The 15,218-nt window shown below is 42.8% G+C and overlaps 1 protein-coding gene and 1 long non-coding RNA gene across 2 annotated transcripts in view; one reads left to right on the top strand and one right to left on the bottom strand.

The window, feature by feature from the left end:
- The window catches only part of PTPRN2 (protein tyrosine phosphatase receptor type N2), a 644,507-nt gene that overhangs the window by 599,349 nt on the left and 29,940 nt on the right, over window positions 1–15,218 (bottom strand). The window lies entirely within an intron of this gene.
- Window positions 4,121–10,064, top strand: LOC140134261 (uncharacterized). Its single transcript, XR_011856164.1, has 3 exons — window positions 4,121–4,217; window positions 7,313–7,448; window positions 9,839–10,064. It is a non-coding gene; the product is annotated as an uncharacterized lncRNA (long non-coding RNA).

Raw genomic sequence — 15,218 nt, forward strand, 5'->3', positions numbered from 1 at the left:
CGGACACAATTAGAGGACATCTAAAGGACATCTACCACCAGGATAAAGGATTATAAAGCAAGCAAATTATGCAAATCAGCCTGAGGGGCTCCAGGTTCCATTAACTTCTATGAAGCCTGGAGCCCCTCAGACTCATCTACATAATTTTTTTGTAAAAACTAGGACATATGAAGCAAAAAGAAGAGCAGATCCTGCCAAAGGGGGCACGCAGCAGTATGTCAGTGTGCTTGGTTTACAATACTTCATCCTGGTGGTAGATTTCCTTTATGGAGGGCCAATGAGGTGATGGAATGGGCTTTCTCCCCCTGTGTAACCACAAAGATGCCATGAACCCCTGCTGACTGTGGTGTCTAGGGGGTAAACAAGTAGTGTAATTCTGTTTGTATATGATCTGTAAACAGCTCGAAATATGACAACGCAATATAAATAAAGATTGATTATCATAATATTACTAGGCCGTAAGATAAAGAGTCACTTTATTTACTTTTCCAATTACCATCCTACAACCATGACGTATATATGGACCTGCAGCGAATGGTATGGAAGCAGTTAACACACCCATGCCACCATGCCAAAAATACAGAACAATAACTATAATATCACAGTACAAAAAACACTTAGAAGCCTTAGTACTTAACCTAATGGATCCACCAGTGTTATAGATCACAGAGCTGGAAAAAGAGCTGGAAAATAATGATGTTATCTGATCCAACAGCAAATGTTCTCCACATAGCCCAGAGGCTGAGGTTTGGATGTCATAAAATATAGACAAGACAGCAGAAAAAAAATGTAAAAAATAAAATATAATTTCATAACATATTGGGGCTTATTTACTAAGGGTTTTCGGGATTTGTGCAGCGATGACAGGTACTTAACAGGGGTTTGCGCTGGGATTGTGTTGCACCCAATCGGATTGTGGCGCAGCTGCGCTGGCTTTCATGCGACAGAAATCGGGTGGTGTGCCGTCCGACGATCCAACTAATTCGGGTATGCACTCGGTCGGACGGGTAAGTAAATCTCCCCCATTATGTCACACTCTATAATGCTCCTAGGCGCCAGAGAAGCCAATCATTGTAGTCTCATTGACGCTTTGCCACTGGTAACACCACATGTGGATGTGGAGAAGGATGTGTAAAGTGTTATTGAATGTGGTGAATCACCCTTGTGTTATGCTAATTTTATAACAGGGCCAGAACAAGGGCCAACAACTAGATAAGTATGTAAGATGCAGAAGGCCTGGGGCAAACAGCCTATATACACCTTAGACTACGTATTGTGAGAAAGTGACTGTCGTGTGGGAGAACCGCTATCTGTCCTACAGGCAGATAAAAAGTATGTGGTAAAAGACCTGGATTTGTCTGCAGTAACCAAAGGGTTAATGCAGACATGTGGTAAGCAGGAGAAGTCTGTATTGTCTATGTTGGCCTAGCTAGCATAGACAGCTTTGTAATGTCCGTACTGGGCCTGCTTATTATGGAGTAGCGGTAGGCTGGTAGTGGGACTCCTTCTCCACCCGGGCTTCGGCCCTGGGTTTCTGTATAGCCCACAGGTGCAGGTCACAGACCTCGTTAGAGCCTGATTTAGTCTGCAAGCCAGAAGCAATAGGTGAGGCAGTACCTGGAGAGCTGAAGGCTGGACCGTGTTCACACAGCAAAGGTAACTGAGTGCCTCCAGATATTCTGCTGGCCAAGAGCGTGTGCCAGGCATCCTGGTACATGTATAGTTAGGTGCTGTTATTGTATTAGGCAGTGCCCAGCCGGGCAGGGTTTATTTTGTAATTTGTATGTGCCAAAGCCAAGGCTGAATTTGCGTTTTGACAAGGAAGTGTGAATAAAACACTTGATTTTTTGGACTTTAACTCTGCGTGTGTCCCTGCTTCCTGCACTGCTACAAGGCATCTACCAGAGCAATTCCCCATACAATACACAAACCTACAGCCCGGCGGTATCCTGCATGTGTCGCTTCTCCGCTCAGGTCCGCCGGAGTTCACTTTCTTCTTCCCGGTGTATGTGAGTGCATGTCTTGCGACACAATTTGAATTTTAAATCCTGCGCTTAGTCCGAATCAGTCGGGTTGTCCGACGGCCCACCCCCTGATTTGTGTCGCATGAAAGTTGGTGCGATTGCGCCAAAAAGCCCTGTTAAATGCGGCGCAAATCGGAAATAGTCGGGGAACCTGCCAGAAATGCGGTCCTCCCTCTGTATGTCTCCATACATATCCTTACTTTCAAGACACTTTTATACAACTGGTAGAGTAATTCCCCAATACCAATAATATAATTCTCTAATATGGTTTGTGCAGCTGTAAACCATCTTCAGCATGTGGTTATGTGTCTAGCTAGATGTTGCCTCCTTGCTGAGTATTTTTCCTTTATGGCTGAGCTGTAATACACTTCATTTCATATAATTTGGGTCGGGCGGTGTTACGAGCCAGTAGTAGTTGTGGAAGCGCACTCCAGCATGTGCGTGTTTTTATTAGGACAGACAATAGAAGATGGCAGCTCCGCTGTACAGAGGATCTACAGGAGACAGATGGAGTTAGACAGACAAAAACATGTTGAAACGCAGACCCCAGATAATGATCAGTAATAAATTCTAATTAGGATTGTGAGGTTCATCTGTCTTCTCTCATCAAGATTTTAGTAATATCCTTAAATCCCCCTCAATTTCTCTTTACACTTGGTTAATGTGGCGTCCTGCATTATGAATATACACTGATGTTTCCAGGCATAAATTCTCAGGAAGAAACTACCCAAGCTGAATTTCCCTTGGGTAGTTTTGCAGCAATTTTGCCACAGTTTTAGCTTGATTACCATATACTGTATATAATCAAGTATAAGCCGACCCAAGTATAAGCCGAGACCCCTAATTTTACCACATAAACCTGGTAAAACCTATATTTTTTTTACTCAAGTATAAGCCTAGTTTGAGTTTTCAGCACATTTTTTTGTGTTGAAAAACTAGGCTTATACTCGAGTATATATGCTAAGTAAAATGCTATGGTGACGAATGAACAATTAGAAGATAAGTAGGAAGCAAGAAAACCGACAAGTGTAGGGATCCGAGTCAACCGAAAAAGGTGAATTGCAATTATTAGATGGTTGGATTGCAACATTGCCCAAAAATTAGTTTGTGTTAACATGGCAGCGGTTAGAACCTATCCAAAATATTGGAAAGAATCTTTGAAGTCAAAGTAACACAAAGCTCATGTGTGCGGGGGAAAAGGCTTATCTGGTCCAATCCCACAAAAGAACTGCCAGCAAAAGTTTTACTTTGGCTCTCATGAAAGATGTCGTATATGGTTCTGCACAGATATGACACATCACAGTGCCCATGCTGACCCCAATATATTCCTACAATGGTATGTGGACATCGGAACTGCAACAATGGAAAAATCTAGCCCAGGTGTGAGGAATTACATTATACTGATTGTTGTCCCCTTGTACAGGGAAGAGATAAGGTGTGTACATATGGAGTTAACCCATGCATTTTCTAAACGCAATGTTGACATCAATGTAATCATGCAAACCTCCTCTTCTCAGCTGTTATAAATGCATTTCACCATGCATGCGTTAATGTGAACACACCCATAGCACCATAATCCAAGAAGACAAATGAGTGCTACTGCTCTGCTTTGGCCTGCTGGGAAATCATGATGTGGATGTTATTTTGAAAAATACCACTAAACCATTTAATGTGAAAATCTACATACACCCCTGCTTGGTAGCATTATTCTCTAACAGTAGTGGCCTATTCCAGAAACATATGGCATCTGCAATGCTGCAAACCAGAATGGCGTAACAGTGTGTTGTTGTTGACTTGGCCAAGGTTTTGACTTGGCTTCCAAATCACCAAAATCTCAGACCAATTACCGTATGCTTCTGTGGAATCTGTTATCCAGGAAGACCATACACCTCAATTTCGTGGGAATTTTTCTGGAAATCTGGGATTTAACCTCCTTGTGGTTGCAGAATCGCATCAGTACTTCTGGTAATTGGCACCTGTGCCAAGCCAAAAGTGCTGGGGGGTCATGGGATCAGCTTAAGACAAAAGATGGAATCCTCAGATCATGCAATGCCATTTCCACTGACGTCAAAAATTATGACTCATGTTCCGAGGAGGCCTAGGAATGGCTGAAGCCGTAGCCGTGAGCCTCCTGTATCTCCAGCAAGGCACAGAAGCTGGACACCAGAAGATGCAGGAGATGGAGAAGGACAAGTAAACATTAAATTATTTTGCAACCCCCCTGCCCTGGCCCTGAAGGGGTGCTCCCTGGAAAACTCCTTTAGAAATCACCTAGGTGGTCATTTCAGAATTTCAGGCAGCTATGAAGCAGTACATGTACGGTACATCTTCACTACTCGTCCCCGAGTTGATGTGAAACGATGGTGTAGCCATTAGGGGTATTAGACATGTTCTTACGTATATTATGTGTGTTTTACTTATCAGCGAAATACTCATTGGGGCTCATTTACAAAGGGACCGAAACGCTCATTTTCGTAGGGTTTCCCGAATATTTCCAATTTGCGCCGAATTGCCCCGGGATCGGATTGTGTCGCATTGGCTTTCAAGCGACAGAGATCGGGGGGGGGGGGGGCGTCGGAAAACCCGGCATATACGGAAAAAACATGGATTTTTTTTTTAAAATTGTGTCGCAAGAATAGCACTCACATACACTGGGACGAAGGTGGTGAACTCCGGCGGACTTCAGCGCAGCAGTGACACCTAGTGGACATCGGGCGCACGACCTTAGTGAATCCTGGCCAGCTCCGAATCTGCTTCGGACAACGCGCCGCAGGATCGCGACAGGACCGGGTAAGTAAATGAGCCCCTCTGTATAAGAACCATCTATCTTTACAAGATATTTCCATATTAGTTCACTAGCAATTGTTGTCCTCTTCAATTAGTATCTTTAGGATAATTAAAACTTTTCATGCACTATACTATACATATTATATACATATTTATACTGACAGCAATACTTAATATGCAATCATCAATGAGGTTTCCATCCGCATCCGGATACATTTCATAGCTGTTTGTGATGTAACGCTCATTGCCCTGATGTTTATATAATGCCTCTTACATCCTGGATACCTATGTAATGAGACAATACATCATTGTAACTGGAGCATAGTGAAGCAATATGAGAACAGCAGAAAGATATGTAACATTCATTCCCTACCATCGCTTTGTGCATTTGTGGCTGGCAAACCCACTTTACCATCTGTTCCCCACTTCAATCGACAAAAAATACACAGTTGCCAGGTTCATCCATGTAACTCCGATACTAAATCTGCTGCTTCTCTACGCAAATCCTCACAGCGGCTTCACATTGTCAACAGAAGTAAATGCAGAAAAACATTTCACAGTCGGATCCATCAAACAAAGGCAATGGTATGGTCGAGGATCTCTAGATATTTCATCGGAAACACTGAGCACTGATCACTTTCTCTCTCTCTTTTTTGGCCGGAGCAGATATAAGACAGAGATAAGGCAAAGCTGGCCCGATACCTCATGTCACCTACATATTGGGTCATCTAGATCTAAGGGAAGTTACACATGTTGGACTGTAAACAGCTGGTAACTATGGGGCACTGGTGGTGGACACATGGCACGGGGGCCAGATGTAGCACTCAGAGCCCTCTCTGTGGGTCACCCCAGCGCAGAATTCACCAGGCAGGACTACAGTACCAGGCCACGCAGGACGTGATCAGCGCTATTTTTACATGACACATCATGGGCTGGAGAGAGAAGGTGTGGACAGAACTGGATTACAATAGGAGCTCCTACTGTGGGCCCCATAATTCTTCCTCTACAGGGGACCCTGGAGGGAAGCTACACATTACATTATAATTTAAATTTCTTCTCCTTCTTAGTACTGTATTGGTGTCCTCAGGACGCCAACACGATTGAAAACTGTGACAAAGCAGCGAGCAATAGATTACTGTGTACTCAGGATGCCAATAGGACAAAGCAGGGAGTAATAAGTTAATGTTTGAATTGCCATTTTGGCACTGTGTGATAAATACCATATATACTCGAACATAAGCCAAGTTTATCAGTCTGTATATGAAAAAAATAAACTAAAATACTTATCCTCCGGCGCTCCCCAGCAGCTCCTCGTGTCGCCGCGGCTTCCTGCTCATGCACACGAACATCTTGGCCCGATCCCAGGGGCTTCACATGATTGTGCACAGCGCAGGTAGTCAGGTGTCTACATAGGCAGAGTGAATGGACACATCTCTGTTCACTCTGATACACATGAATACAAGAGGGAAGAAAACCATCGGAGGGTAAGTATATACATTTAATTTTGTTTTATACAATGAGGGGCTGCTTCATGGGGCATTCCATTACTGGGGGGAGGCTGCAGGAGGCATATCCTTATTAGGGGGAGGGCTGCATGGGGCATATGGGGCATGAGGGCTGCATGGGGTATTTCATTACTGTGGGAGACTGCATGGGGCATTACATTACTATTGGAGGCTGCTATATGGGGCATTTCATTACAGGGGGAGGCTGCATGAGGCATATCTTTACGGTGGGGGGGCTACATGGGGCATATCAGTAGTGGAGGAGGACTGGATGGGGCATTTCATTACTGAGGGAGGCTACATGGAGCATTTCATTACTAGTGGAGGCTGCTGCATGGGGCATATCATTACTGGGGAAGGGCTGCTGCATGGGGCATATCATTACTGGGGAAGGGCTGCTGCATGAGATATTTTATTACTGAGAGAGGCTTCATGGGGCATTTTTTATTAGTTAGAGAAGTCTGCATTGGGCATTCAATAACTGTGGAAGCTGCATGGGGCATTTCATTAGTGAGGGGAGGCTGCATGATTGATATCATTAGTGGGGCATTCATTAGTGACAACACAAATTAGATGTTGTAACTGTTCCTCTGTTATTTCTCTTGTATGAATAAATTAATAACCTTGAGATACGACTCGGGTACACAAGCAGAATAGGTAGGGTCCCAACCCCTAGGCCAGTTATAGGCTGCAGTGGTCACCCAATGTGGAGAGAGACCACCTAGTAACAGCCAATAACATGTTCATCTCAGACACCCCCTTAAAAGCAATGCTGGTACCAATGCCTTCTCCACACCATATACACTAGCCGTATTGTATATAGCGCTAATGATACATGGAAGAGTGCAATAAGTACTGACCGTCTAGCCGCATCACAGTGAATGAAGGTTATATAGAGCAGTGCCATGTAATAGTAATTACTGCAAGCCATTACTCAGTATTTACAACCGCCCTGTCCAGACGTCTTTATTAAACAGCCTGTGTCTTGAATTTCAGATTGGCTGCAATATATTCTTAAGCGCCACAGACAAGAAATCAATTTTACAATTCTCACTCTGCGGGCGAGTAAAAGAGTACAGAACCCATTGCCGTGCCTCAAGGTAACAAGAGAGAACTGACCGAGGAAGAGAAGGTCTGTCTAATTGTTTGTTATTCTATATGGCTGCTTGTGTTCTATACTGTGTTTCTAAACTTTAAAGAAGAACTATCCCCACAAAACCATATGCTGTATGACATAACTTATTGGATTTCCGCTGCGCCGCTGATCTGTTTGAATTTTCTATTTTAATATCCATCCATCTGTTCAAAACATTTGGTCTCCGGAAGTTTATATGTGATTTATGTGATACTAGTCAAGGGGGCGGTAACCTTTTCATACCACACAGAGGACACACCCCCATTAATTGTAGACGTTTATGACTTTTTTTGGCTGTTATGAGCCCATATACACTTGAAGGATAGGTGTCTAGCTTGACGTTAAAGGGGTTGGCCACTTTACCTCATGTTTTTGTAATGTGTGTGTAAGTGTGGGGGGGAGCAGGATATTAGATAATTTACCAATATACATCTATTAATAATTCTGCACCGCTTTCTTGATATGTGAAGTGAATCTTCCTGACTTTTACCTCATCAGCCAGACAGTCCTGTACATAAAATGGCCGCACATGGAGGGTCATGTGATCTCTATCTGTCCTTGAACAATTGCCACGTCGCGGCTACGCCGATCATTTACATGATAACATTTTTATGTGAAATTACTGAATGTCAAGTTTATCGAAAAACACTATCGGGGTGAGAATTAGAGCAGGAACCTACCATCGGATCTACGTGATGGTAGGTTTTCATTAAAGATGAAAAGAAGCCTTACCGCTGCCATGTTGCACAAGGTCATTACTCAGGACCAAAATATTCAGATCAATGTATTGAGAACGATGTATCCTGAGCAATACAAGCACATTATTATTTAATCCATTATTATATAAACCACGCAAAACGCTTTTCACTATTCAGAGATTTATTTTATTCACTCCACATAACCGAAATCTACTTAAGAGCACGTTTGTGAAAAGATTCTGGCACGGTGTAGTAATACAGTTTGATATCTTGGTTGCTGGAACTGATAAACAATTTGATTCTTTTTCTGTAATTTGCGCAGCTCTCGCATACTAATGAGAACATTTCTGTACAATCGTGTTCTTCATCGTGTAGAGACCTATCTTATTGGCTTGGTTACTGGAGGAGTGAAAATACTGCATCGCTCGGCTTTAGGTAATCCTTATTTTTCAGTGACATGGGTTATAATAAGGATATTAAAGTGAACCTGTCACCAGGAATGTGATTTTTAGCTGGTGACAAGTTCCAATAGTCTATGCTATGCTGATCCTAAAAATGCCTTTGTCAGCATTCTGAATCACTTCAGTGGTTTATACTAGTTTGATTTATATTAAATGGCTCCCTGCCAGCAGCGTGTGGTGAGTGCTGAGGGGAAGGCGGATGTTCAGCTGCAGCCAATGTGTTCCTGTGTCTCCTCATGTATTCTTTCTCCACACCATCCCCCTCCCTCCACTGCCTGATCAATGCACATGGCAGGAATTGGGGGGGAGCTGCATGGGAAAGGAGTAGAGGAGACTGACACAGGCACACATAGGCTGCAGCTCCAGGGATTCACCACACACTGCTGGCAGGGAGCCAGGTAATGTGAATTACTGAACTGATACTGAATGCTGACAAAGGCGTTTTAAAAATCAGCGTAGCATAGGTTGAGAACCTGCCACCAGCTTAAGATCACATTCCTGGTGACAGGTGCACTTTAAGAGCATGCCTTTATTATTCATGAAGGCCAATCAGTTTAATTAAACACAGCTGGACTCCAATGAAGTAGAACCATCTCAAGGAAGATCAGAAGGAAATGGACAGCATGTGAGTTAAATATCACTGAATACTTATGACCATGTTATATTTCAGTTTTTCTTGTTTAATAAATTAATTTTAAAAAAATATATACATTTCTGTATTTTTCTGTCAAGATGGGAGAAGAGTGTACATTAATAAGCAATAAAATAAAGACTAAAAATTTTAAAGGGATCTGAATACTTTTCCTTATCCCACTGTCTGTCATCCCTTCGATACAGAATGTTTCTTATGCCTCCCTCTATACAGGAATCTCCTCATGTCCTGCTCTAACAGACTGCTCTCCCCTCACACAAAACTATCCTTATGTCTCCCCTTGACAGAATGTTTTCCCTCTTGACACAGAATTCCAAGCATATCCATAAATAGAAGACTACTCTCCCCTTTAATATCCCATTAGGATTGTGTTTATAGGTACAGAACCAGATATATTCACTGTTAAAATTGATGTGTTTTTTTTTTTTTTATACAGCTTCCCGTTCCTGACTGTAACTATAACATTGTGTATCTCTAGCTTCTGTAACACCTAGAAACACAAACCCAATATGATATTAAAGGGAAGATTCTCCTCTTTAATATGACACCAGAACTTTCTACAATCTTTGTGTCTAGGTTCAGGAGATATAGGTGTTTCAAGTCCTCCCACCCACCTCCGCCCCGTCAACTGAAATCAACACTGGAATAGGAGCTGCGGAGAGACAGAACTAACATTTTGGACAAGTACTTGCACCCTCTGCATCTGTAGCTGAACCTGGGGAAGGGAGACAGATTGACGCTGCATATATTTTAACATATTTTGGCAAAGGTTTACTTAATTTTACTACTTATTAAAAACTTTCATGGGAAAAATGACAAAAAAGGGTATTTTTTCACATTTTTAGTCGTTTGATAATTCTATGGCCAAAACACATGTGATTAATAAACTTAACCTATCAAGTAATAGTCTCACATATCATGACAAGTTATTTTATGAATTTTTATTTTTTTTATGATAGATAAAGCTCTTCCAAAGATAAAATCACTTAAAGAACAGCAAAACAGAACTGCAAAAATGAATTCGGACCTTCAGGCACCATTGACTCCTGACTATACAAGGGTTAAAGGAAACCTACCACTTGAAGTGGCAGGTTTAAGAAGAAAACACCGAGCACCAGCTCAGGGTAAGCTGGTGCCGGAGCTTATTTTTGTTAGTGTTTTAAACCGCTGTATCGCGGTTTAAAACACTTTTTAAACTGTATAGCCGGCGCAGGGAGGTACGCGCTCGGCGCTTACCATGCGCGCGGCTCTCCTTCACTTCCTATGTAGCCGCGCGCACGGTCGCGTGCATGGTAAGCGCCGAGCGCGTACCTCCCTGCGCCGGCTATACAGTTTAAAAAGTGTTTTAAACCGCAATACAGCGGCTTAAAACACTAACAAAAATAAGCTCCGGCACCAGCTCACCCTGAGCTGGTGCTCGGAGTTTTCTTCTTAAACCTGCCACTTCAAGTGGTAGGTTTCCTTTAAGGGCAAGCCATTAATATTGCCTGCCTGGAAAACCTTTTTTCAAGAACATTAACACATTTTAGCACTTTCTGCAATTCAACTCCATGAAGATTACAGGCAAACTGCTCATTACGCCGCCTCGATAAACGTCTCCCTGCTCCATTTCTAGAAGAAGCGATGACCGGGGGAACAGTTCTTAAGAAACATTGCTGCAAATGGGAACACTTTCACTTCAGATTTCCAGAGCGCATTATCTTTTCTTAGTCTATGATAAAACTTTGCATCCGAAATGACACATTTCTCGGTCTATAATTTGCAAACACGATTCATAAAAAGGCAAACTGCATTTTTCTCCAATATTAATCGCACTGCTCAGTTCTTAGGATAGCGCCGACGCGATTCACCTCCTGAATACATTTTATAACCATTAAAGATGGGACACAAAATTCACTGTAGTATGAACAAGGGTCTAGAGATCTGTGTACTTATGCAGAGCTATCATTCTCAGCCACTAAAGTATAAACTACTACAATGTCAGTGCTAATATTAACATAAACATAAGAAAACAATCGTACACCAGCTTGTTATACCTCCCTAAACAGCCGAATCTGTTCACCAACATCGTGCCACAGTGCTCTTCGTTTGGATTGTACCTACAAACATGTCAACTGGAATGTAAATAGTGGAACAGAATTTTGGCCCACACCGGATAACTCTTGATCGGACATTTAGCAAATTGAATTATTTTATATTTTATATATGTACACCACAACGCGTTTCGGGCTCTTTTCTTAAGTGAAAGAAGTGTCCGGCTTGTCCTGCATGTCTCAGCTGCACGAATGAGAAGCCGGACTTCAAGTAAAGAAATCTGCCACTTGAGAAAAGGGCCACTATAAGACCCCAAAACATATGAAGGTGTACATGCCATATAACTGGAGGGTAAAGCTAGAAGTGACGGCTGGCGAAGTGGTTACCTGATATGCATAATATTAGTTCTAAACTTAAAGTTACAATGGATCCCCGGTCACTGGATACCATGATCAGCAAATCTCCCCTATCCTATCATATATGGAAACTTGAACGGTATTTGCAAGTACAGGCAGTCCCCGGACTGACTAAAGGAAATCTACCATCAAAATCCATTATGATAAATCAGAGACACTTACTCATAGACCCAGGCCCTGTGACTGTGGTAATCTTCTTATATTTGTTATCCATGGCTTCCTTCCTTCCAAAGTCAACTTTTTAACTATGCTAATGAGCCTGATGGGCTACCCTAGCCTCTCTGTAAAGTGGCTTTACAGACTGTGACGTTTAATCACCTCCTCTGTGCTCCCACAGTACTGAGATAACAGCAGGAAGTGTTCACAGCACAGGTGCTGAGGGAGCAGGGGGCAGACAGTGTAACAGCCTGTAAAGCTAGATCGCAGAAGGGGCTAGTGTAGCGCATGAGGCTCATTAGCATAGTTTACAAAGTAGGTTTTATAAGGAAGGAGGCCATGGATGACATATATAAAGAGTAAGTGTCCCTGGTTTATCCATACTTGATTTTAATGGTAGATTTTCTTTAACGATCAAGAGGTTCTATTGCTAAGGGTGACCAAAAACTCTTCTACCACACAGATGTGTTTGGCTGTGAAGATGAGATCCCTGTACAAGGTGGAAACGGACGGGGGTACTTATACAACACCCATAGGCTACATTCACACGACCGGCATATATATATATATGTACTGAGCAGTACGGTGCAGAACACGTGTGGCACCGTACCACTCTGTACCCAGGGAAAAGATAGGACATGTCCTATCTTTCCCTGTATTATGGCGTTGTGCGCCATGTATCTCTATGGAGAGGGGAGGAGTCACTCCTCCTCTTCTCCATCGCCGCGGACGTATGTGAGCCTACATTAGTGTGAATGTAGCCTTAGATGTAGCCCCGAGACAAACTAGTAAGTTGGAACAGTAGGTCCAAAACCTCCTGCTCCTTATAGAACCTCCAGTCTGTAGAACCAATACTGGTGGAAGGAGACATCCAAATGACCTCCACCTAGAAGTATCACCACCCTCATCGGAAATTCTCATTGTTTAGCTTCTGATTCATGATCCACAGTTTGCAAAACAAATTTTACAACTTCAATACTGATGGTATAGACTGTGCGGTAATACAGGGTGATTCCCACGTGTGATACATTCAGAGAACTAATATGCAAGGTTAATCAGTCTCCAATTTCAGTTGTATCCTTCCAACTCTTCACTTCCACACTTGATCCTATCCATCAGCAATTCTAATTGTTTTTCTGTGCTGTTGCTTGGCAACCCCTCCAGGAGTCACATATTGCTTTTATTAAGGCACAAATCCTTAAAAAACCTGTTCCCCAGTGTTAGGCACTAACATGCCTGCGGCTTTTTCATATAATGAAGCAGCAGGTACAGGATAGTTTCTGGAGACATCTCTAAGGTTTTGCAAAATATGATATTTTATAAACAATTTTATATACATTATGTTTCCTTGATTCTTTCTTTTTTTTTGGTCATTTGTTTGTCCTTAAAATGATTTTTTTTAAAGATTTTATAAAAAGATTAATATTTAACAAGAATTATGTCTTTAACAAGAGACCTCATACACACTGGCCACTTAAACGGCTTGCACAGGTATTTAAGAAGTGGGTGCGCTGTGATTTTTCACACGCGACCTTTTTTTTTGGCACAGCTGCACTGGCTTCCATGTAACACAAATTGGCGGACGATCCAACTGTTCGGCTGAGCAGATTTAATATTCAAATTGTGTCGCAAGCCCAAGCACTTACATGTACCAGGAAGAAGAAGGTGAACTCTGTCGGACCAGAGCGGGGAAGCGACACATGCAGGATATCGGGCGCACGATCTTAGTGAATCGCGGCACAGTGGATAAGAGGCAAACAATGCACTTTCCGTGAACTCCGGTGACCGTGTAAGCAAATGAGCCCCACTGTTTTTAAGTGTCAAGTTCTGCTTTGTAGCAGATGAATGCACTCCTAATGACGCCCCCCACAATGCTGCAGGAGGTGCTGTCGGAGACAACAGACTCAACATGGCTAGTGTCATGGCCAAAAGGGATTTTTACAGGATTTCTGAAAAACCCTTTTAACACCTTCACGCTCTGTGATGGATATATCCGCCGGAGAGCTATGAAGGGTGTATGAAGAGGGCTCACTGGCTGAGCCCTCTTCATACAGAGATGAGCTTTGCTGCATATCGCAGCAAAGACCCATCGCTAACACCCGTTCCGGCGCTCGTAAATTTAAAGGGCCAGTGCACTGCTGATTGGCACTGGCCACTTCCCAGAATTAGATAAAAGGCGGCTTCTCCCAGCATTCCCTGTCAGATCTTCGTGCTATATGCCTAAGAGAAAGCTATGACCCTTGCAATACTCCTGTGTGCTGACCTCCCATTGTGACCCCGGACCTGTTCCCGTTTACGCTTCCCTGTTGCCAGCCCTGACCTTCTGCTCTTGCCTCCACCGGTCTTGACCTCCTGCCTGTCCCCCACCATGAACTTGCCGACTAACCTTACCTTTGCGGACATAGTCGCACCCGTTGAACGACCTGGTTGTACCACGCCGCAACAAGTCGGTAGCTCTGGTGAAAATTGAGTGCCACTTAGATTTTGGTTCCAAGTGTCGGCTTGTATCATAGTCCGCGATGGTCCAGGGGGGTTCACTACCCCAAAAGCCTGACACACTTAAATGTCATTGTCCAGGTAGAAAGAGGATGGAGAAGGAATGTTCTATCTGAGTCACCTATTGTTAATAATGTGATCCTGTGTTATCTATAAATAGGAAAATTCTCTAGATTCAATATTCTTTCTTTATAATGTTTCAAGAAGAGCAAATACTGAAGAACATTCTGGGACATAAAACATAACACACTCATATATGAAAGTGTCCTGTTAAAGAGGACCTTTCACCGCCTCACACATATGGTGAGGAGCATACAAAATGCATGGGACACAGACTCAAGGACAATTAAAAAATTCTTTTAGCCCCAACAGTTTCTGAGATATCAGTCCAGTATCTGACCATTGTAATCCCCTCCACTGTCAGAGAAGAGGTGCTGGAGCATATAAGTTCTAAGTTTTATAAACTTCTCAATGTCTCAGTGCAAGAGAAGTTTATCATAACACCCCCTCCTCCTCACCAGCACCTCCTCACTGACAATGGAGAGGATTGCAATGGTCAGATACTGAAACTGATATCTCAGTAAGAAAATTCAAAGTGCACTTGAATCTTTGTAGGAGGCCCTACAGAATGGTATGTGCATCACCTCATGTTTGAGGTGGTGAAAGGTCCTCTTTACTGTACATTATAACAACAAAACAATGTATAACATCATAAGGTGCCGTGAAACAGTGACTGCATTTGGGTAGCTCTTTAATTGAAACCCTGCCCTTTGATGAACAAGAAATCATTTTTACAAAAGCTGTCATCTAATTCCAAGCACTTAATGTTTAGAAAGTAGGCTGCAAAATTTTAG

Source organism: Engystomops pustulosus, chromosome 5 (assembly GCF_040894005.1).
Source record: "Engystomops pustulosus chromosome 5, aEngPut4.maternal, whole genome shotgun sequence".
NCBI classification, from domain to species: Eukaryota; Metazoa; Chordata; class Amphibia; order Anura; family Leptodactylidae; genus Engystomops; species Engystomops pustulosus.